Source organism: Carcharodon carcharias, chromosome 18 (assembly GCF_017639515.1).
Source record: "Carcharodon carcharias isolate sCarCar2 chromosome 18, sCarCar2.pri, whole genome shotgun sequence".
Taxonomy (NCBI): Eukaryota; Metazoa; Chordata; class Chondrichthyes; order Lamniformes; family Lamnidae; genus Carcharodon; species Carcharodon carcharias.
Genome location: NC_054484.1, coordinates 15,940,865 through 15,965,715, shown reverse-complemented (window position 1 = coordinate 15,965,715; position 24,851 = coordinate 15,940,865).

Below are 24,851 nucleotides of genomic sequence, written 5' to 3'. Positions count from 1 at the left end.
AGGCACCTTTGGGTGTCCAGGTGCAGGCACAAGGGGCGCAGTGCCAAGAGGTGGACCAAGGCGGAAGGGGCTGCAGAAGATGCCACTATCCTGCTGCCAGGGTATACATGCGGCGAAGTAGCTGCCTCAATATGAATGAGTTGCAGTGTCGAAGGAGGCTCCGACTCTCAAGGGAGACAGTCAGCTATATCTGTCAGATGTTTGGCCCTAAGATCTCCCCTAACTGTGTGGGTGGACACCCCATGCCAGTGGCTCTGAAGCTCACAGTTGCCCTCAACTTCTATGCATCTGGCTCCTTCCAGGGCTTAGAGGGTGATCTTTGCGGTGTCTCCCACACTTGTGTCAAGCAGGTTACAGATGCTCCATTCAGACGAGGATCCACCTTCATCCACTTCCGCTGTGACCAGGCCAGCCAGACACAGCGAGCCAGAGGCTTTGCGGCCATTGCTGGATTCCCCGGGGTCCAGGGTGCTATAGACTGTACACATGTGGACATCAAGGCACCAGCAGGTGAGCCGGGTGCCTTTGTCAACAGGAAGGGCTTCCACTCCATGAACGTGCAGATAGTGTGTGACCACAGGATGCTGATTCTACAAGTCTGTGCAAGGTACCCAGGCAGCTCCCACAACGCCTACATCCTCAGACACTCCCAGGTGCTGGGGCCTTTCAGTGCTCTGGCTTAGCTAGGTGGTTGGCTGCTGGGTGTCAAGGGCTATCCCCTCAGAAGGTGGCTCATGATGCCTCTCCGCCATCCAAGAACAGAAGCTGAGCAGCGGTACAATAGGAGCCACAGCTCCACAAGGTGGAGACAGCCATCGGTCTTCTCAAGATGCGCTTCCATTGCCTGGACCGCTCGGAGGTGCAGTCCAGTACCCCCCAGATCGTGTCTCTCTGATCGTGGTAGTCTGCTGTGCCCTGCACAATCTTGCGCTGGAAAGGGGGGATGCAGTTGACGATGAAGACCTTGACGCCCTGGATGAGGCTGGACATGATGAATCCAGCAGTGCCTCAGAGAATGAGGAAGCACAGGGCGATGGTGAGGGGCAGAACGATGACCCGCGTTTACACCAAGGAGGCAGGGACACCCGGGACAATTTAAACCAAAGAACCTTCAGCTAGCTCCACACACATGGATCAGCAGGAGCAGCATTGCCTGGAACTTCCACATGTGGGACTTAGGTACCACATCTTCCACCTGATCAGCTGCAAATCAGGCCTTAGTACAGAAATATCAATCTCCGCTCTAACACTCATGATAATTATGTGAAAATGAAAAAAGCACCACAATGAAAAGACGCTCAGCCATGGTAACAAAGATGGACTTTACTCTGTCCACATTTAAAGCCCACATGATTATTCGACAATGTTACAAAAAGGGGTCCCTATTCTAAGGCCAACACAAAATCACCAGTGACATACCCAGGGAGTGCCTGAGGTGCTTTATGTTTTCGTTTCCCGGTGCTACGTCTAAGTGCCGCCCCATCGCTCAGAGTGGCTTGTGAGACAGCCTGCTGACTCTGCTGTCCTATTGGCCTTGGTGACCTTGGCGGGCATCCTCTGGCCCGTGGAGCCTGTGATGGCCCCGCCTGGGAGGTAGTGGCCAGATCCTGAACTGGTACCTCCCCAGTCGTCACAGCCTCAACGGAAGGAATGTTGACTGGCAGAGGGGGCGGAGGAGCTGCTGCCCTCATCCGGAGCACCCTGAGAGGAGATCACAGCGACGACAGGCAGCTGCTGTGCTGACGTGAGGTCCAAAGCTACCTCCCTGCTCACCGCATCTCCCACAATGGAAAACACCACCTATGGCCAGAACCGCTGTGAGGGCTTGCAGGTCAGAGCGTAACCCAATCATATTTTGATCCGTTTAGTGGAAGCCACTCTCTATGAGAGTTGCCAATCTCTCATTGAAGGAATCCTGATGCTCTGCCCTGAGGGCGGGTTCTTCATGTGCACTCTGCCTAGACTCCTCCGTCGCAGAGAGCAACTGAAGCATTCCCTCATGCAACCCTGCCAGATGCAAATACACTTCCTGCCACCTCTCCTGCAGCTGTTGCATTGGGGACAACTCCAGAGGCATGTCATCAGTGCCGGACTCAGCATGTGCCTCGTTCCCTCCGGCCGCTGGAGCCATCGGCACTCTCTGTGCTACCATCTCCTCCAGCGATTGTGATGTGCCCTCTCCACTGTGACCCGGGACACTAGCCGACGGTAAAGTCCCCACCCAGGTGTGTGTGTCTGCGCTGGTGCCTGGCTGGCTGAAATGATGTGCCGCAAGTTGCACATGTTGCCCCTCAGGTGTAGAGGGGGGGCTGCAGTGTTGAGGTGCAGGTTGCTGTGGTGGTGATGCTGAAATTAACAACAAGGACAGTGCATCAGTCAGCGTACAGTCAGTTCAACCTTTCATCCCTTTCCCTCCCACCCTCATAAGTAGCTCACCCTTAAAGACCCTTAAAAGAAGAACATTGGTGAGGTCCAGATGAGTCAAGACAGGCCCCGAGCATTAACCGCACATGCAGACAGGCTGGGTAGATGGCCCCATGAATGGCACATGGCCTGTAAAGAACCAGAGGGGTGGGGAGAGTGCAGAGGTATCTGATGTGGATGCATTGTTGCCTGGATAGGTGTGGGGCTGAGGAAACATTTCAAACAGTTGTATCATTTTCTGCTGAACTCAGGAGATTGAGAGGTCACATTATTGACCTTCATCCTGTAAGGAGGGGCATAGACCGGGTGGGCAGAAGGCAACATTTCCCCTTGGTGCCGGGATGAGTAAGGTGGTGGCATTCATCTAGGTTGAGTGCCATGAGGTTCACAGCTCAGGTGCTGAGGACCTCCTGGAATAAGTAATGTGGGGCGCACTGGCTGAAAGGGTGCAGGAGGTCCCAAACCCCCGAAAATGGAATAAGTCTTTGGGTGTGCAGCGGCAATCCAATGGCATGTGAGACCATGGTGATAGTGGTCACAAATGGGATAAGGTGACTTTGGAAGGTGGTGGAGAGGCTATTCCTCAAGGGGACAAGGGTCCCTTCTGTATGACCCAGACATCAGAATGTCTCAGTCTGTTAATGAGCAGTGTTGCAGCATTAACGATTGCAGCAACCATCAGTGGTTTGGATGGTGGGCACACAGAGTGGATGGGACTGTGGTCCTCAAATACCTGCCCACCTGACCCCAGCCTCACCGCCTCCGGCCTCACTGGCCTCCTGCCTCCTGCCCAGCTCCATGGCCCTGCTCCTCGAATGGGGTGAGGCGCTGGAGGAGGGCGCGCCCATCACCAGTTCTCGGGCACTCCTGGGCATTGTGGTTACTTTTTGCTTGCAAAACCCACAAGAGGGTTTACTGGGGCAGGTCGCTCATCTACTCTGCATGCACATGCCGCACCCCAACCACAGTGGGCCATCTGAGGCCTCCAGCGGCTCCTGTCCTCACTACTAGTGATCAGTCCACAGAAGTACGGCTGGTCCCAAACCCCTCCCTTGGGCACATTCGGCATCCATCACTTCTAATAGCACACGGGTACTAGTGCCCATGGAAAGGAGGATCAAATAGGTGCAGCGCCAATGCTAGCAGATGGCACTTGCCCAAAAGACCTTGAGGCACCCCTTGGACCATGTCATCACCATCAATATGATATGTGTTGGAGTTCTGAGTATGTGTCTACTGGCCTCCCCTGCAGCTTGCCCCCAGACTGCTCAAATTCCACAGAAACCAACATATGCTGCCCAGAAAGCCCTTCTTCTCCTCAACCACTAAGGCTGATGTAAGCATTGTCAGTACCCATTTGCCCACCCAGCATGTGACTATGCAGTATCGGCAGCATGGTGGGGGTGGGGGGTGGTCCAAGGCTAAAGCTGCCTTCTGCCTCAAATAGCCCAGACAGACACGGTACTCACCCGTCCAGAGCGCAGCAAATCATTGAAGCGTTTTCGGCACTGTGTGCCAGTGTCTCTGATGTCATCATGGGCACCTACAGCCTCGCCCACCTCCTCCCACGCCTGGCTGGTAACATGGGGGGGCCCTCCTCCTCCCATCCTCAGGATACAGAACATCACGTCGCTGGCCCACCTCTTCCAGGAGGACAGCCAGGCATGTGTCCAAGAATCTGGGTGCATGGTGACCGCTCCCCCCCCCACCTTCTGGCCTCTCCTGCAGCCTGCCCCCCTCCTCCTCCAATTCCACCTCCACCTCCACCTCCTCTGCCCTTTTGGAGCATTTCTGTCTCTCTGAGTGGCCAATGTTCACTGCCTCAAGCAGGCTGCCTGGCCACTCTTTAAACAGGCTGCCGGCTCCCCATTGGAACCAGCAGTCTGAGGCCGCCCACCCGCGCGGCTATTTTCTCCTTCTCCACGGGAGTCGCAAAGCCGCAGTGCAGGCCTTAATTGGCCCACCCGTGGTAAATGGCGGCACGGCCTGTTTCGCCAGCGGCAATCGGCCACCCACCCACCGCCTGCCCAACCGACGAACATAAAATTCTGCCCAGTAATTTGCTTTTATGCAGAACCTTTAACGTCGAGGGCATTTCATGCAGCATTACCAGAGAAATTGTGAGACTGAAGCCACATGACTTGGCCAAAGATGGAGGTTTAGAGAGCACCTTAAAGGAGAATAGAGAGAGTGAGAGAGGCATAGAGGGAATTCCAGACCTTAGACCTGGGCAGCTGAAGGCACAGCACCGATGGTAGAGAAAATTGAGGATGCCCAAGAGCCCAGAATTGGAGGAGTGCAGGGAATTCAGAGTTGTAGGGCTAGGGGCAGTTGCAGAGTAGGAAGGGGAATAGCCCATGGAGGGATTTAAACACAAGGGTAAGAAGTTTCAGATTGAGGCATTGCCATATAGGAAGCCAATGTAGATCAGCAAACACAGGGGTTGTGATTTTCTTGGGACAGGACCTGTTATACATTCAGCCACAGACAATTAGAATTGCATGAGCTGTTTAACATGCATCCTTTACTATCTCTTCCTAGCAGACTCCCTCTGCTGGTAAATGTGTGTATGGTAGCCTCATGTGGACAAAATGCACAATGCAATTTTCAGTACACTACAGGGATGACAGGTGAACAATGCTTGGTGTGAATTTAGAAAGATCTTCTCACTACATCTCTGTTCTGGTGACACATTTCTGTCTGGGGAACTCTTTAGATAGGAACGAATGCAAGAGGAGAAGAAACAAATCTTGTCTATGAATATATTACCCTTCAAATGTATTTTCCCAAGAGCATGCTCCACTGATAACTAAATGCAAAGTATTATTACAAGAAAATGTCTCTTTTCCATGGGAAAGGGCCAAGGTCGGTCACTTGGAATCTCAATGAACATTCTTCTATTTCACTGGCATCAATGTTTAACATCGATTTCCATTGTTTTCCCTTGAAAACAACCACTCTTTAAAAGCTATTAGTATTAAATTCGACAGGAATGTTTCCCCAATGGTCTTTTTCTATCCTCAGCTGCTAAAAACTCATCAAGCTCCCAGCCACTCAGATCAATGCTACACACTAGACTCTATATCATATGGTTATTCATTAGCACTTCATGTATACTGATATGCAGGTGGTTTAAAAACTGTGCCTATTTCAGCTAGCCCCTGAATGGTTCGTTTCTACAGTTAAAATGATAGTGACCAACTTTCATCTCTGGAAACCCTGATACAGCCCCATACCAAAAGGCAGAGCCTGTGCTGCTGTCACAGACTCCATACGAATTAAGCCTGAACTGCCCCAAGCTATTTTCTTGTAGATGAAAGCAAGATACTGTGGGTGCTGGAAATCTGCAATGAAAACACAAAATTCTGGAAAAACTCAGCAGGTCTGGCATCATCCGTGGAGAGAGAAACAGAGTTAAATCTTTGAGCCCCTATGACTCTTCTTCCGAGCTAAAGAGAAGTAGAAATGTGAAGGGCTTTATACTGTTTAAGAGGAGGTGGAATAAGATGGAAGGTCAGGAATAGGCAGGAGCTAAGGACAGATTGACAAAGATATCTTAGACACACAGCAAAGAGAGTGTTAATGGTAGTGGTAAAGATTAAAGATGGTGCTGATAGTGGCATAAAGGTAAGATTGCAGAATGTGTTAATAGTAGAACATGGGTCAGCGCTCTGAAAGCACAACATAGAAACGAGTGACCTATGGCCCTGTTGGGAGGGGGGTGGTGAGAAAGGATTTTTAAAAAAATGAATAAATAAATAAAACACAAAAATAATTAAAATTTTAAAAAGGTATGGCTTTGTATTCCAAAACTGTCCCTCATTTGACACTGTTTGGCACTCTCTCGGTAATCTCATTCAGAGGGAAATTAAGAGGGCCTTTCTTACCTGTAATGCCCTAAGCCTAGGATGTCTGATAGCGAGGTGTCAGAAGTCCAGAAAACTCGATGAAGACTACATTCACAGAATAAAATGTTTGTTTCCCACGGATGATGTCTCAGTTTTTTACTTAGTTTCCCTAGAACAATATTCAATCAATGAACATCTCTCAGAGCATCGGAACACGAATAGGCCTCAAGCCTGCTTCTGTTATTAAATTGGATCAAGGTTGATCTGCACCACAACATTATTTCCTCACCTTGGTTCCATAACCCTTAATACCTTTGCCTAACAAAAATCTATCACCTGGTTACCGAATTTACCTATCTACCAAAATAAAAACAGAATTACCTGGAAAAACTCAGCAGGTCTGGCAGCATCGGTTCTGTCGAAGGGTCATGAGGACTCGAAACGTCAACTCTTTTCTTCTGCATCGATGCTGCCAGACCTGCTGAGATTTTCCAGGTAATTTTGTTTTTGTTTTGGATTTCCAGCATCCGCAGTTTTTTGTTTTTATCTCTGTTGTAATGATGTTGTATGAGTGATTAACATTGACCAAAATACCAGGGAGAACTCCGGTGCTCATTTTGCCATGGGATCTTTTACACCCGCTGAGAGGGTAGACAGGGCTGTGGTTTAACAACTCATCCAAAGGGTAGATTGCCTGATAGTTTAACACTCCTTCAGCAAAGAAGAGGCAGTCACAATACTAGGAGTATACTACAGAGCCCCAGACAGTGGGCAGAATTTTGCCCTGGATGGGCGGGCAGGCCCCACCGGCTTGGCGACGAGTGGGCAGCACATCGCCGCCACCGAAACAGGCCCCGCCGCCATTTTAAGTGGGTGGGTCGCCCGACAGGAAGCGCTTCCTGTGTGTGTGTGAAGGGGGGGGGGGCGTTGGTGGGGAGGGGGGGGGTGCAGGAATTCCCCAACTGTCAGAGTGCGCTCTTTCACGCGCACATCTCCTCGAGGCAAGGCGCTGCCTCAGGGAGATCACTGAAAGGCTGGCAAATATAAAAAATAGAACAATAAAAAAAAATCATTAACACGTCCCCCTCAGGTGAAAACGTCACACGAGACGGAACATGTTAACGAAATAGACAAAAACGTTATTAAACTTTTTAAAAAGCTCCTGTCAAACCTCATCCCGCCACTGGATGAGGATTGTAAATAAAAATCACCTACCCGCCTGCCCTTTGGGCCCGTGCTCCGAGCCGAAGTTCGCACGGGCCCCTCAAAATCGTCGACAATTGACCAGTTAAGGGCCTTAATGAGGCCTTTAATTAATGGCGAGCGCGCCTCCCGCTGCTGAGTGCACCCGCCGACTGAAATCTCGCAAAGCCGTGCGTTGACATCGGGATGCTTGCGCAGCATTTTAAGCGCTGGTGTGCGGACTCCATCACCCGCCCACCAGCCGGAAGATTCTGCCCAATGAAAAGGAGATAGAAGGACAAATATGTAGGCAAATTTCTGCGTGTAAGAACAAGAGGGCAAAAATAGGAGACTTCAACTGTCCTAATATCAACTGGGATTCAAACAATATAAGGGGCACTGAGGGAGACAAATTCATGCAGTGTGTCCAGGATAATTTTTTCAACCAATTAGTGACAAACCCAACGAGAGGAGATGTAATTCTAGACCTAGTCTTGGGGAACGAAGAAGGGTGAGTGGGTGAAGTGACAGTTGGCAACTATATCGGGGACAGTGATCACAATTCAGTTAAATTAAGCATTGCCATGGAAAAGGATTGGGATAAGGCAGGAGTAAAAATCTTGAACTTGGGGAAGGCAAATTTTGCAGAAATGAGAAGGGACTTGGCTGAGGTGGACTGGACAGCACTGCTGGAGGATAAAACAGTGGAAAACCAGTGGGAAGCATTAAAAAGCGAGATCCTAATTGTACAAAGTAGACACGTCCTCTACAAAAATAAGAGTGGTGCTGCCAAATCTAGATCCCCCTGGCTGTCTAGAGGAATATAGGGGAATATCAAACAGAAAAAGAAAGCATACGATAGGCACAAAGAATTAAGCACTGCAGATAGCTTAGACGAATAGAAGAAGTGCAGGGATGAAGTAAAAAAGGAAATAAGGAAATTAGAGAGAGGGCATGAAAAAAGATTAGCAATGAAATTAAAGATAACCCAAAGATGTTTTACCAATACATTAATGCTAAAAGGTTAGTTAAGGAAAAAGTGGGACCTACCAGAGATGAAGATGGAAACTTGTGTGGAGATGCAGAGGCTGTGGGAAGGGTTTTGAATGAATATTTTGTCTCTGCATTTACAAAGGAAAGGGAGGATGTAGATATAGTAGTCCAGGATGAACACAGCAAGATATTGGACAGGATAGTCATAAAGAGAGAGGAAGTACTCGAAGAGTTGAAATCCTTGACAGTTGATAAGTCACCAGGGCCAGATGGATTGTTTCCGAGGCTGCTGAAGGAAGTCAGGGAGGAGATAGCAGATGCTCTGAGGATGATTTTCCAATCTTCACTAGATACAGGGGAGGTACCGGAGATGAGCAAATTAGTAGAATCAATCCTGAGAGATAGGATTAACTCTCATGTGGAAAGGCATGGACTAGTCAGGGATGGTCAGCATGGATTTGTTAAAGGAAGGTCTTCCCGGACAAATTTGTTTGAATTCTTTGAGGAAGTGACAAGAGGGGTTGATGAAGGTAGTGCAGTGGATGTTGTGTACAGGGATTTTAGCAAGACATTTGACAAGGTCCCACATGGCAGATTGGTCAGGAAAGTAAAAGCCCATGGGATTCAGGGTAATGTGGCAAACTGGATAAAATGTTGGCTTTGTAACAGGAAACAAAGTGTAATGGTCGATGGATTCCCTTGCCAATGGAAAGTTGCCTCAAGTGGTGTTCCACAGGGCTTGGTGTTGGGACCCTTGCTATTTATATATATATAAATTATATATTATTAACAATTTGGACGTGAACATGGGGGGCACGATTGGGAAATTTGCAGATGACACAAAGATTGGCCGAGTAGTGGATCGTGTAGAGGATAGCCATAATCTCCAAAACAATATAGATGGGTTGGTGGAGTGGGCAGTAAAGTGGCAGATGGATTTTAATATAGAAAAGTGTGAGGTCATACATTTAGGGAGGTCAAACAGTTACAGGGATCACGCAATAAATAGGAATATACTAAGAGAGGTTGATGAAGTGAGAGATCTTGGCGTACAAGTACACAGGTCCCTGAAGACAACAGTTCAAGTAGGCAAGGTTGTAAAGAAGGCATATGGAATGCTTTCCTTCATTGGCAGAGGTATAGAATATAAAAGTGAGGATATAATGTTGGAATTGTATAAAACACTGGTGAGGCCACAACTGGAGTATTGTGTGCAGTTCTGGTCACCACATTACAGGAAGGGTGTAATAACTCTGGAGAGAGTGCAGAGGAGGTTTACAAGAATGTTGCCAGGGTTAGAAAAGTGTAGCTACAAGGAGAGATTGGATAGGTTGGGGTTACTTTCCTTAGAACAAAGAAGGCCAAGAGCTGACTTGATTGAGGTGTACAAAATTATGAGGAGAATAGATAGAGTGAACAGGATAAAATTGTTTCCCTTGATGGAGAATTCTAGAACCAGGGGACATAGATTCAAGATAAGTGGCAAAAGGTGTAGGGGGGACATGAGGAAGAACTTTTTTACACAGAGGGTAGTGGGTGTCTGGAATTCGCTGCCCAATTTGGTGATAGAGGCAGAAACTCTAAACTCTTTTAAAAAGTACCTGGATCTGCACCTTAAGTGCTGTGAGCTGCAGGGGTATGGGCCAGGTGTAGGAGGGTGGGACTAGAAAGCCTAGGTGTCCTCGGGCTGGCATGGACAAGATGGGCCGAATGGCTTCCTTCTGTGCTGTAACTTTTCTATGGTGCTATGGTTCTATCATAGTAGATTATGAGGAGAATTTTCCTGTGGTGGGTGGGCTGGGCAGGAGTGGGCGGGGGTGGGTGCAGAGCTGCTGGACGCCCACGATCGGCTGCGCGAAGTCATTTTACATGGGCAGGCCAATTAAGGCCCACCTAACGTAATGCGTGGTCAGTAGCGCTCAGCGCTACCTGTGCGGGTGGGGGGAGGAGGGAGAGTCGGGACCTGCGCTCTTTCGTGCATGTGCACGAAAGAGCACAGCAATCTCCCTGAGGCACGGAGCTGCTTCAGGGAGATTGAATGGTCATGAAAACTTTTTAATAAATAAAGTCAAAATGTATTTAAACATGTCCGCTCATGTGACAGTGAGCCAGGACATGTTTGTGAAGTTAGGAAAATTTATTTATTTTATCAAAGCTTCAGGAAACCTCAACCCATCGTGGAAGAGGTTTCCTGAAAAATGCAAAGGCCGCTTGGGATCTTCGCCTGCCCGCCAACCTTAAGGTTTGACGAGCAGCGTTCTTAACAACTTTAATTTGTTTTTTAATGGCCTTAATAGGACATTGGCAGTTCGGCAGGCACACAGCCACCTCCAGCATATGCTCACCGAACGAAATATCGAACTGACGCATGATGACGTCAAGACACACAAACGACATCGTCACGCATCATTTTGCATGTCAGGCCTACCCCACACGATTCAGCCCTACATGTCCAAAGTGAGGCTTGAACCCACAATCCTCAGGCTCAGAGGCAAGAGTGTTCTCCGCTGAACCATGGCTGATAACTACTGGCGTCGGAAAGTGGAAAGCAAGTGCGTTTATCCTGTCGGGGAGGGAAGGGGTCAGCTCTTATCTGGAATGGAGGCTGGATGCACTCAGTTTCTACCACTTCCCAAAATCAGGCAGGAGGACGGGACAGGGAGCGTGGAAACCTTCAGGGAGTTGTCTGCCACGTGTCCCAGGATACCATGGGAATCCCTTCACTTACACCCTAATTAATGGAGAGCTGGCGAGTTTGTTGTTCAGGTCCTCGTGGGAGAGTGATATGATCAATCCCAGAGAGGTCAGGTTACCTCTCTGGATGAATCCTCAGAAGCAGTTTACAAACTTTAATGTGAGTTTCCTTGAAGTGTTCCCTGGGCCTCTGGTCCGCCCATGGCATGGAATGGCGCGGCTCCAATTTAGCCCTCGTGGAAGTGGGGCGTGGGTGTCTCTGAAGCAATTTACAAGCACTGCTCGCCCACCTCACATGACCCTGTCCTGTTGTAAGCTGTAGCAAAAAAGGTCTGGTATATACAGGGTTAATGTAGGACTAAGTACAGTGCTGCCCACACTGTGATGTAAAAAGGCACATGACCCAGACCGAGGGACGTGTTAAGACATAAAATGGAGATAACTTCACGTGGTACCCTTTACTGTTTATACATATATAGTTACAAGTAGTTAATAAAGGCTTGCTGTTAACATACAGAAGACTATGAAGACTTTAACAGACAGGTTCTGTAACCAACACCATCCCAACATACTCCACCGTATTATTTAATTTCTTTTCATGTATTAATCACTTTTTAACTATGTAACTGTTTCTTTTTTTTTGTGTTAATGAACGTAGACCAGTTGCTTGGTGGCCCTGTTTGTGTAGAATTTGTCTCATGGTGGTAACATGGACCATTGAAGAGAAGCAGTCCCCTGACTGAAGACACATGAAGACCTGCATTGTGGGCCTGAGGATGCAAGGCAGGATGGGTAATTTAGTCAAGATACAGCCTTGTCAGAATTATAAAGGTCTGAAAAAAGAATTAAATTGTGCAGGAGAACTGGCCTCAGACTGCGAGAAAGACAGACACCTTTTGTGTTCATTAGGAGTAATAAGGATATATGTCTGTGCCAGCCAGGGGTTTGACCACCGTGTAAGAGATAAAGGCAGTCAGTCTGGTTCTGTTCCTTCAAGCATGCCCTTGTGGGGGGCCCAGGACATAAAGATAAGGGAAAAGGCACTAATGTAGTTGAAAACCAGCCAAAAACAGCATTAAAAAAAAGCACACAAAGATATCATTGCTGCAGTGGGTAGAGTAGTTTGGTCAGCCACTCCAAAGATACGCACGAGACCTTATCAGCATCACTGAGGCAACCTCTGGCTAGCAGGGCTACTTAGTAACCAGTATTGTGAGTATGCACTATTGCCTGGTGGCATTAATAAAGGTGTTTAGTGGAACTGTATCAAAGTTGTTGTATCCCATTGATACCGAATATAGGCAAGAACTTTTAGACCAGGTAGAGAGTCTTACACGGACAATTTGAGACAAAATTAATGGGATTTCCGCTGTTTAAATTAGAGAATCAGTAACAATGGATGCCTACAACTGAGGATCACTGTGCACTATCAGATGAACAAGACCAGAAATTGGCGTTTACTAGAGAACCTTTCTGATTTGAACCCCAGAACCTGATATGAGATCACTAAACAGTGCACAAGGGATTCCAAATTAATTCCCAGATTCAGTGCCTTCTTCCCAGCCCACGAAACCACGTGCCCAACACCTTACATGTCTTTTAGGACAGCGCTGGATTATCTTTGCTGGTGGCACTACCTTCTGGTGCCCAATGTTGATGGCCATTTATTGTCCAGTTAGCAACAGTGCCTTTGGCAGATCTTCTCTCAAAATTGGGAATTAGGAGTTGGCAAGGTAAATTCAGGTCATCCCCAGAGATTTAACCAATGGCCAGCACCAACCCCTGGGCAATTCTTATAACAAGGCCCTAGTGCAATGCTGTAATTAGCCACTGTTAGATCCTGTAGATCCTCATCGCAAGCTTATTGTGGGTGGTGTCGGAGTTGGTGTTATTGATAGATTTGATCAGCCAGAAACTTCTTAGGTGGAAAATCATAGGGCAGAATTTCGCCCTCATCAGGCAGGCTTGGCAGGGGTGATCGGGAAGCTGACCACTGCCCGCGATCCGGTAACTGGACCACGATTTCACGCTGTTGGGCCGATTAAAGCCCACCCAGTGTGAAACATGTGCGGTAGCGCTGCCTGTGTGGGTGGGGAGGGGGGAGGGTGTGGATGGGGGTGTAGGGTAGGAGGGTGAGCGTGCAAGTTCGTTAAGGTGTGCGCAGGATAAGCTCCCTGTGACCCTGCGGCGCAGAGCCACCCCTTGTCAGAGAGCTGAAAATATTAAAAAATGAAAAATAAAGAATTTTAAAATGGTTAAAAAACATGTCTCCTCATGTCAAACTGTCACATGAGCAGGGACATGTTAAAAATGAGTTTTATAACATTTTCTTTTAATCATTGATGGAAAGCTCATCCTGCCCGCGGATGAGGTTTCCTAAAAGGTGCAAAGGCCGCTTAGCCTTTTGGGCTGCCCACCAACTGTAAGGTTGTACGGGCAGTGAAGAATTATATTTAATTGGGACTTCAATGCCCTTAATAGGCTTGTTAGTTGCTGACTCCCTCGTCCGCCCACTGACCGAAATATCATGCTAGTGCCCGATGACATTGGGATACTTGCCTGATGTTGTGCGTCATTTTACACTCGTTCAGGTTGGGCGTGTGCCTGCCCGACGAGTGTAAGATTCTGGCCTTATTTTGGTTGCAAAGGTGCTCAGCAGCAGCTAAACATGTTCTTACACTTCAAATTCTATCTCCACACTACTCAGTACTACCTACTAACCATTGACTACTAACTACGGAGGTAGCACAAGCAACTGTCCTATTGGATACTAAGATCATGTGATCTTCCTTTATACCATTCTTCTTAAAGGTATATTACACATTAGTTAAAACATTATTACCACATCCCTCCCCCTTTTCTCAGAAACACATTTTATATTTACATTTACAACTTTCACAAAATAGCAAAATATTTACACTGACAAGTAATTTACAAATTCAGTCTTCTGGGAGTGTCCTTAAGCTTGTGGAACATCACAGTTGTATAAATTCACCTTTTCTGCAGTTGTCTGAACATCAGGTGCTTCGGTGAGCCCCTGCAGATCTGTATCCTCCAACCTAGATGGAATATCAGATAAGTCCATACTGGGTTGAATATTTTCAACAGGAAATGCTGACTCGGTCTGAACACCGGTGGAATCATTTCTTGGTACATTGCTTTTCTCTTCTGTATCTGATCCACACGTCTCCATATGGCTGGACCTTCCACCTCCATGGTCCAGTCACTGCACTTATTTCACCCGGTAACCCTTTTGGTCCTTCTCCAAAGTTGCTCACGTATACCCTCTCTCCCACAGTAAATTGCCTCTCACGACTATGCCAGTCATGTCTAGTTTTCTGACTTCCCTGACTCCTTTCCACCTTCCCCCTAAATTTGGCATTATTAAGCTCAATCTCGCCCTGAGGCAGCTTTTCATCATTAACTCCGCAGGTGTGACACCTGTTGTGTGAGGGGAGGTCATGGAAAAGAAGACATGCTAACTTGGTTGCCACTTAACTTCTTCATGCCAGCTTTGAATGTTTGAACCATTGTTTCGACCAGTCCATTTGAGGAAGGGTGGTACAGTGAAGCTTTTACGTAAGTGATACCATTGAAGCTAATAAACCATTGAAACTCAGCACTCGTAAATGCCATGCTGTTATCAGAAACAACGACTTCTGGTTGTCCGTGAATGGCAAAACTTTGACGTAGCTTCTCAACTGTAGCAGTCGGCGTTGGTGACTTCACCTCATATATGTCCATCCATACTGAATGGGCATTGACAATGAGCAGAAACATTGTTCCCATGAAAGGTCCTACTTACACAATGTATAACCATACGCGTGGTCTTCCTGGCCACTCCCAAGGGTGTAACGGAGCTGTTGAAGGTAACTTTTGCAGTTGCTGACATTGCACACAATTCTTCACTAAACTCTCTATTTCACCATCCATCCCAGGTCACCATAGCTAGCTGCATGCTATGGTGTTCATTCGGGGTATTCCTGAATGTGCACTGTGTATTTCAATTAACAATGGCTCTCTCCCCTTTGGTGATGGTGATCAGTCCCACTATGCCACCACCTCCCCACAATTACCGATGCCACTAGTGGGTATGCAAGATCTGCTTAATCTCATTAACTTGTTCATACTTTTCCATTAACTTATCATGACTTAAAATGCCAGAATGAGAATTATGAGCAGGGCCTAGTGGTCAAGGGTTGCTGCAGGCACTGACACATCAACATGTTATGCCATTGGATCAGATAAGGTAATATTTCAAAGTAAAATGATTGCATGTTTATTCTGAGAGTCACCAATGCAATTAATTATTTCTGCTGTTCCTACATTGGTTCTTGGTTCACTAGTGCCACAATTTTAAAATTCCCATCCTTGTATTGAAGTCCTTTCACGGTCTCACTCCTTTCTATTTCTGTAACCTTCTCCAACCCACCCTTGGGAACTCTATGTTTCTCTAAAGCTGTCCTCTTGTGCATCAGGCAGCTCTATCGCCCGATGGTTGGTGGCCATGCTTCAACATCTAGGTGCTGTGCTCTGAAATTGCCTCCCCAAGTCTCTTCACCTCTTGCCCCTCTTTTAGAAGTTACTGAAAACATCCCTCTTTGAGTAAGTGGTTGGTTACCTGCCTTTGGCTCGGTAACAGTTTGCTTGTCTGATTGTGTCCCTGTGAAGCGACTTCATTCAGCGAATATCACTTGTTCTTCATATACAGGAATTACAGCAGCTAGCGGGAATGACTTCTGTCCTCATTCTGCGGCCGACACCTTGGAAGCATCACTGAGCTTTCAACGGAAGCAAAACATTGCTGATGTTGAAAATCTGAGAGAAAAAACAGAAAATATTGGAAACACTCAGCAAAGCTGAAACAGACTTAACAGGCTGGATCGTAAGTAAACACGTCCCGCTGGGTGTGTTTTCAGTAGAGGGGGGTGGCAAGTGATATAGGGCAGGTGCCTAGTCCACCGCCTCCTCGCCGACCCCCGGAGATGACCCTCATCACACGGTAGGTGGGCAGCTGCCAAAATTGGCAGCCCGTCCGCCATATTTAAATAAATAACTAAGGGTCAATTGAACTTGTTAAGAAGCCTGTTGACCCTGATATTATGCTTCCCATGCCATAATACGGTTGGCATGGGGATGCAGGTGGGAATGGGCAGCCCATTTAAAAAAATGTTTTCAAAAGGGTAGGGAAGAAGTGGGGCGCTATTTTCAAGGGGGGTGGTGGGGGCCCTTTGTTTATCGGTGACAGCCTCCCCTAAGATAGTAGCTTTGTCTTCCTTATTACCCACCTGCTTTCCAAAACCCACCTCCCACCCAGCCCGCCTGCCCCCCCTCCCTGAACTGGACATCCCCTCCCCGCCCAATATGCTGGACTTGCCTCACTCCAGGATCCATTGGACCTTCTCCTTGGGACTGCTTGCAGTCCCGGCAGTGCCCACTACTGAGCTCTTGGTGCTGCTGGGACTGCTGGAGCTGCCGGCCCATCTGATTGGCTGTCAGAGGGTGGGAGTCTCACTGTGAGCCAATTTAGCTCACCCGCAGCGTGTCCTGGCTGTGGGGCAGATTTGAAGTGAGTGAGGTAGCTTCCAGCCAATGTTCCTTCAGGGAATGGGGGCGTTGTCAAGCAATTCGTCCCCTCCGCCCCCACAACCCCACCCAACCCCCACATAAAATGCAGCTCAACGTTTCAGGCTTGTCAGAACAAATTGCATTTCAAAGGTGCAGTTTCAAGGAATCACTTTCATCTTGTAGGAGATTTGGGTAACCGTGCCCTTATAAAGGAAGAGTTATGCCACCTGCCTAGAAGGGCAGTGCCCTTTGCATGGCAAAGTAACACTCTTAGTACAAATGATGCATACCCTTTCAGCGAATTGTGATTTACTTTGTGTGTGTCTGATGTTGTGCTGATATATTGAAGACCTGACACTCAAAACAGCCAAGTTTGAAGGTTCCAGAGAGAAAAACACAGAAGTGTTACTTTGAGTGAGAAGTCAATAAAAGAATATGAATAGTTAGGTTTCACAATTCTGGTAAACAGGTGTATTGCCGTCAGTAAACAACAACAACTTGCATTGATATGATACAACTTGTATTGATATATCTTTAATCGAATAAAACACTCCAAAGCGCTTCACAGGAACGTTATCGAAACAATTTCACACTGAACTACATAATTATATTACAATCATATAATTACATATTACACACATACAGTAAAATTGATCAAGGAGATAGATTTTAAAAAGGGCCTTGAAAGAAGAGAATGAGGTAGAGAGGAAGAGCAGTATAGGGAGGGAATGCCAAACCTTGGGGCCCTGTCAGCTGAAGGTAAGGCCACCAAGGGCGGGTGGAAACCAGGGAGTTCAATACTCCTCCAGCAACACAATGTGTGTCTCAGGGCTTGGATCTTGGTAGGTCAGGCACATAACTGAGGGCAGTCAAGCTACAGTAACGAGCAATGTGGCAAGTAGAAAGAATGAGCAGTAAGACTGTCAAGCATGGAGCTATTTAATTCTAATACCTTACATGTGTTGCATCTTTAACTGTAATATATAGAACGATCTATCGGCACCTGTAGAGACTTTACACTGATCCTCTAGCAAAGTGCTGAGGTCCTAGCTTGCCATTCTGACTACAGGTTATGACATGTCCCCATCTCCCTTCACTTTGCCATTGGGAGCTCTCCTTACAAGCACTACAGCCCTGTTACAAAACTGGTCCATCTCTTCATGCTTTTCACTGCATTCAAAGCCTCCTGAAGCTCACCTCTTCAGCATAGTGCTTGGCCCCCTTAAATCTTTTTGTTTTGCTCAGGGTCAGTCTGACCACTGTTTAAAATGCTCTGAGGTGTTGTTTTACTTCAGGGGTATTACATAACTGCAGGTCATAATTATTACACATTCCAGACTTGTTATAAAAGAGGTTAAATGTAAAGCAAAACTCTCTCTATTCTTCCTTGACAGGCAGTACCAGGTTGAATGTAGTTTGAAATAGAACTAAAATAAAACAAAAACAATGAATTTGCATCTATATAGCACCTTTCACAACATGATGTCGTAAAAGCCAATTACAGCCACAAATTGTTTTCGGGCATATTAAACTTTTAGGGAAGATGTGTGTTTTTTTTAAAGAAATACAGGCAAGGAGACTAAGCAAAAGATGGCTGATAATGTAAAATGACCACTTCTGGAAAATTCCCATGTGGATTATATTGACAGGCCTGTCCTGAGAGACCATGGAATATCACACCTGAAAAGGTGTCATGATCTTCTTCAAGCACAGACACTTCAAAGAGAGATAGGAAAGATGCAAAAGACTGAACGTTAATCTCCTATGGTGACAGAGACAATAGACTGATTACCATGTCTCAGCAGTCATCTAAAATCTATCACCTGTTGATTCATTTCTTAGAATGTATTAAATGGTCAGAGATCAAAGAAAACAGGCTCTGGGTGCAAGACATGGATTTTTTTCCCTTACAGGAATACACAGGGAAAAATGGATTAAAAAGTTAGCTTCAGAGCAGTGCTAGTGGGTGAGTGTATTAATGTGTTGTATGTGTGAGACAGCAAGAAGGCGGCCAACTAGTCACCCTGCAGTTGACGGCAAAGTCTGTTTCTCTCTCTCTCTGTTGCTGGAGGCAAGGCTCTATGGAAGACACAATCAAAAGGAAATAGGACAGCTTTTTCAGCTATCCTGCAGAACAAAGCGTCTCTAAAACCACGGCAAATCTACCAAAATCAGCTCTACCAGAACCACCCAACTTAACAGCTGCAATGTTTCGCCACCTATGCCTCACAGACAAGCCAAAGACTGATTTGTATATCTTTTTTTAACTTTTATTTGGATTCCTAACTTCTCATTTCTGATCTGTGTGTAAATGTGTTGTGTTTTTATTTTTTTTCCCAGGTTTTTAGTAACTAATAAACTGACTCTTTCTTTGACTGCAGAAAGCCTGGTTAAGTTGGCTGACTCTAAAAACAATACATTTGGTCTGGGGGAAGGTAGCCACAGGAGAAGGGATCACTTTTAAATTAACCTTGTTGCAACCAACTGAAGTGGTTGAATAAAGAAGGGCAGCCAGCTCATCACTCCTAACCTGGGACCATAACAAAATTGGGGTCCCATTCTGGAAGTTAACAAATTGGGGGATATTGCCTGAGGAATGGTCACAACAATAAGGACATCCTGAAGCACTTTTACATCCAATGAAGTACTTTTGAAGAGAAGCCACTGTTGTAAGGTAAGAAAATGCAGCAGCAAAATTGCACACAAAGCAAGCTCTCACAAAGAGTAATAAGGTAAATGGCCAGATAACCTGTTCTAGTAGAGGTTGAGGGAGAATAAATATTGACCAGAAGACCCCCGCTTTCTTTAAAATCATGCCAATAAGTCTTTTAGATGTACTTCAGAGAGCAGATGAGACCCTGGTTTGTATTGCTTCCAAAAGATGGCACATCATGACTGACAGTGCAGAACTTGTTGGAAGTGTCAGCCAAGATATTGTGCTACGGTTTCAAGAGTGGGCCTTGAAGTCATGACCCTCTGATTTAGAGGTGAGAGTGTGTGATACGTGCTTGAGTTGGCACAGTTCAGTCCCATGGTACCTTATTAGGTTTTGCTATATGTCTGCAGACTTCTGCCTCTCTCTATTTTAAATATTGTCCCAAGGTGTTCTTTTCATGAAACGTATTCAAATTTACAAATTGCTGATCAGGCTGTGGGGATTTTAAGTCTTTTTTTTCTCTTCTGATTAAAGTATAAGTTTCCAGATAATAGTCCTGAATATTTTCACTCTAATTTTAAGATTTATGTGACCTTGTTCTTGATGTGTGAAGATTGACAATGGGTGTTAGCAGGCTGTGCGACTATGGGGGCCATTGTAGGTGAGCTCAGTCCTGTCCTCACCAAATGTCCACATACATGTACTTTCCAATGACAACAAGAAGTTGCATTTATATAGCACCTTTAACATGACAAACCCTCCCAAGTTGCTTCACAGGAGCATTATCAAACAGAAGTTGACAGAAGGACAGATGACCAAAAATTTGGTCAAAGAAATACGTTTTAAGAAAGATCTTAAAGGGGGAGAGAGAGGTATATGGAGGTTTATGGAGGGAATGCTAGACTTTGGGGTTTAGCAGCTGAAAGCACAACCTGTGATACCGGAGCAATGAAAATCAGGGAGAAAAAAAAGGCCAAAATTGAAGAGTTGAAGAGATCAGGGAGAGATATTGGGCTAGAGAAGGTTCCAGTGATCAGGAAGGGGCCAGGCCATGAAGGGATTTGATTATGACTGCGTAGGGTAGCCTTGGTTTATCTGGCAACATCCAGACTTTATTCTGCTATTGACAACTGGAAGAGGAGCTCTGCGTATCCACACAGAACTCTCTCTCATTTGGTTGGACCGCAGTTGTCGCCAGGCATTGTGCTGTTAGTATGGCAGCTGTAGGATAAATTTCAGACACAAATTGATTTAAAGCTAGAATTACAGAAAGAGATAGACTAATAGCTAAAGATAGTGATACAGGCAGTTATAGATATACAGATAGAATTAGTTACAGATATAGTTGGTGTAAGATGAATTTACAGTTGCAGTTAGAGAGACAGAGGTAGATTGATTTAGAGCTAAGAGCAGGCTAATGCATGATAGATAGAGTTATAGGTACAGTTGGTGATAGAGATGGTTACAGATAGAATTACAGCGAGAGAAGGGCCTATTCTTCTGTTGCTCCTGCCCGGGAAACATTTATGAGGCTAAATTTCCCATGGGCTCACTTCAGTAGTGGAAATGAGATGGGCTGAAGGTGAAAGAAGCACATCCTATCCCAAATTATGGGTTTGGATATCAGCAAATTAGATGAGCAAATGAAGAATAGGCTCCTCTCTCTCTATAACTCTATCTGTAACCATCTCTATCACCAACTGTATCTATAACTCTATGCCTAACCCAACTCAGACCTGGATTATTGATAGTGACACCATGGAGCTCTGACAGTGAAGCAATGACTGGGAGCGGACCAAAGTTGCAGGGGGAGGTGATGTCAGAGTGGTATTGTCACTGGACTAGCAATCCAGAGGCCCAGGGTAATGCTCTGGAGGCCCAGGTTTGAACTCCACCATGGCAAATCTGATGATGACCATGAAACCATTGTCGATTGTTGTAAAAACCCATGTGGTTCACTAATGCCCCTAGGGAAGGAAATCTGCTGTCCTCACCTTGTCTGGCCTAAATGTGACTCCAAACCCAGATTCACAGCAATATGGTTGACTCTTAAATGCCTCCTGAACAAGGGCAATTAAGGACGGGCAATAAATACTGACCTAGTCAGCGATGACCACATCCCATGAACGAATAAATAAAACAGCAAAACTTTGAATGCAGCTTCTAAGAGAGAGCAACAAACATAATACAATTCAATCCATTCATGACCCTCAGTGCTTCACACGTGGGACTGATTAACATTACACCAACCCTCAGCTTGTCATGGCTCTGATGAGGCTTACCAAGGCCATACTGGTGAAAAGATGTTAGGACTGGGGAACTCTAAGACCTTCTATCAGGCCTAAAAGTTCTAGCCTTTACTCTGGATATCAGTGGCATACAACGACTTGGATATTGTTCCACTAAATGTGATATGACTTTATTAATATGATAATACCAGTTACTTAGTTCCCCTGCAAGCCAGAGTCTGTCTCAGTCGTCAAACCATAATGAGCCCTCCATGCATGACTTCTGGGTGACTGACCAAGTCACCCTAACCACTATAGCAATAATGTCTTTTTGTCCTCTGTCTTTATGCTGTTGTTTGGCTCTGGCCTTAACCTATTCAATTGGTCTGCAATTACCTCATTGCCCTTCCCAATATGAGTCAGTGGATTCATAGCTCCTTCTCCAGATGTTTCCTGACTGGGCCCCTTGCAGGTGTCTCAAGGCCTCAGTTGAAGAAATTCCTCTCAGCCCTAAATAGCTTGTCCCTTAGTCTGAAGCTGTGTCCTCTGGTTTTAAGCCCCTCAGGCAGGGGAGAGGTCTTTTCTGCACCTGCCCTCTCTAGCTCTTAAGAATGTTGTAAATTTCAGTGAGATCACTTCTCATTCTTCTCAGCTCCAGAGAATACAGCCCAGTCTCCTCAATCTCTCCTCACAGGACAATCCTGCTGTCCCAGCAATCAGTCTGGTGAACCCCCGCTGAATCTAGAACAAGATGGAGGTATAGCCTCAGGATAAAGGAGCCATCATTTAAGACTAAGATGAGGGTTGTGAATCTTTGGAATTCTTTGCCGCAGAGGGTTGTGGTGCTCTCTTATTGAGTATATTTCAGGCTTACATTCGTTGTTGGTCTCTCAGGGAATCAAGTGAAACGGGGAGTCGGCAGGAAAACATAGTTAAGTGCAATGATCAGCCATGAACATATTGAATGGCGGAGAAGGCTCAATGGGCCATATGGTCTGCTCCGGCTCCTATGTCTTGTGTTCTTACACTCATCGAAAGTACATATAAAGAAAGCAACATCTATCCCAATGAAAGATGAATCCTTGGAAGCACAGGTGGCTTTGATTTTCTTTTTATTCGTTCTTGGGATGTGAACTACGCTGACAAAGCCAGCGTTTATTGCCCATCCCCAAATGCTCCTGAGCAGGTGGTGGGTAGCCGCTTAAATCTGAGTGACTTGTTAGGCCATTTCAGTGTATATTTAATAGTCAATTACATTGCTGAGAATCAGACAGGTAAGGATGGCAGGTTTCCTTCCCTAAAAGGCTGGTAAACCAGATGGGTTTTTACAATGCCCAGTAATTCTATAGTCATTATTAATGAGAGTAGCATAATGTTTCACATTTGTTAATTACAGATAACCCCCATTTAAATCGCTTTCCAACAACACATCTTCAGTTTAGATTGGTTTTAATATGAAGGAACGTCCTTGAACAGCCATGACCTCAATTTTCAGTTTAGCGCATTGATAAGTTATTACTCAGCGTGCATTAAGAGACATCGGTTTTAACAGTTGTCATTGAATAGAGAACATGATAAGAACAACAACTAGCAAAAATGTCAGGCTTTTAATGTAACAGAGCATTATCAAACAAAACTTGACACTGAGCTAACGTAATGACAAAAGCTTCATCAAAGAGGTGTGCTTTAAGGACTCCCGAAAAAGGAGAGAGAGGGAGAGAGACAGAAAGGTTTAGGGAGAGAATTCCAGGATTTAGGGTCTAGACAACTAAGGGCACAGCCACCAAAAGTGGAGTGATTAAAATCTGAGATGTGCAAGAGGCCAGGATTAGAGGGGCACAGAGAACTCAGCAGGGTGCAGGGCTAGAGGAACTTACGGCAATGGTTTATTCTTTCATGGAGCCTGGGAGTCACTGGCAAGGCCAGCCCTAATTGGCCTTGAACTGAATGGTTTGCTAAGTCATTTCAGAGGGCAGTTAAGAGTCAACCACATTGCTGTAGATCAAAGACACAGGTAGGCCAAACCAGATAAGGATGGCAGATTTCTTTCCCTAAAGGGTATTAATGAACCAAATGAGTTTTTATGACAATCAATGATAATTTTATGGTCACCATTGCTGAGGCTAGCTTTCAATTCTAGATTTTTATTAATTGAATTTTTAAATGTCACCAGCTGCCATGGTGGGATTTGAACCCGTGTGCCCAGACCAATGAGCCTGGTCCTCTAGGTTACCAGCCTAGTGACATTACCATTACGGCACTGTCTCCCAGTGACGGCAATAGTGAGGGGCTAGGCCATAGAGAGATTGGAAAACAAGGCTGACAATCAGTACCCTGGCTCATTTCCCCCCTTCCTAGTTCTGGGAACACTCGCTGAGACCACTTTTAGCATCTACGCTGTCACCTTAACTGAGGTCAACTAAGTCAGCATGGATCGAGAATCGAGAATCCAGGCCTGAGAGTTCACCTATCTGTATGCATTCTTCAGTCTCACACCAGAGTCCTTTTGCAAATGGAATAATGGAGGGTGCCTTACCTTAGTCATCCTATGCTAGTGACGGCCAGTTACTGTGATTCCCGATGACAAGAGCACAGTTAATGATTGTAATTATCAGACTCTATTAGTATTCTGCTGGTGGGTGTGAAGCTATTTAAAAGCCTAATGTCTAATGCTCTCACCACCCTGATAGTGCACAAATTAATTTATCCAAAGGTTCTGATGTAAATAGTCTTATTTAAATATTCACAGCCTCTAATTCCTTGCGTGCTGTCTGTGGACATAAGGTCTATGTGAAAAGTCCAAAAAAGTAAGCAATATAAAGAGCAATATAGGATTAACCATCTCCATGCAATGTTTATTTACTCTGTATGCTGCTGTAAAATTGGCACTGGACATTTGAGGGGAAATGATTAAAGTTTGTTATTCAGGGTGGAGGTTGACAGTATTTTGGATACTTAAGAGAATCAAGTGAAATGGTGACCGTACTTGAAAGGCATTGACACATTTTGAGTTGCTGTATGGGAGAAAGAAAGAAAGAGCTGAATTTCTGTGGTACCGTTCATGCCCTCATGATGAGCCAAAGTGCTTCACAGCCAATGAAGCGTAGTCATTGACGTAACGTAGGGAAACCTCTGGAGCTTAGAAGAATAAGGTGTGATCTTACTGAAATATTTAAAATTCTTAAGGGGCTTGACAGGGTGAATGTTGTCAGGATGTTTCCCCGGCTGGTAGGAGAGTCTAGATCCAGGTCATGGTCT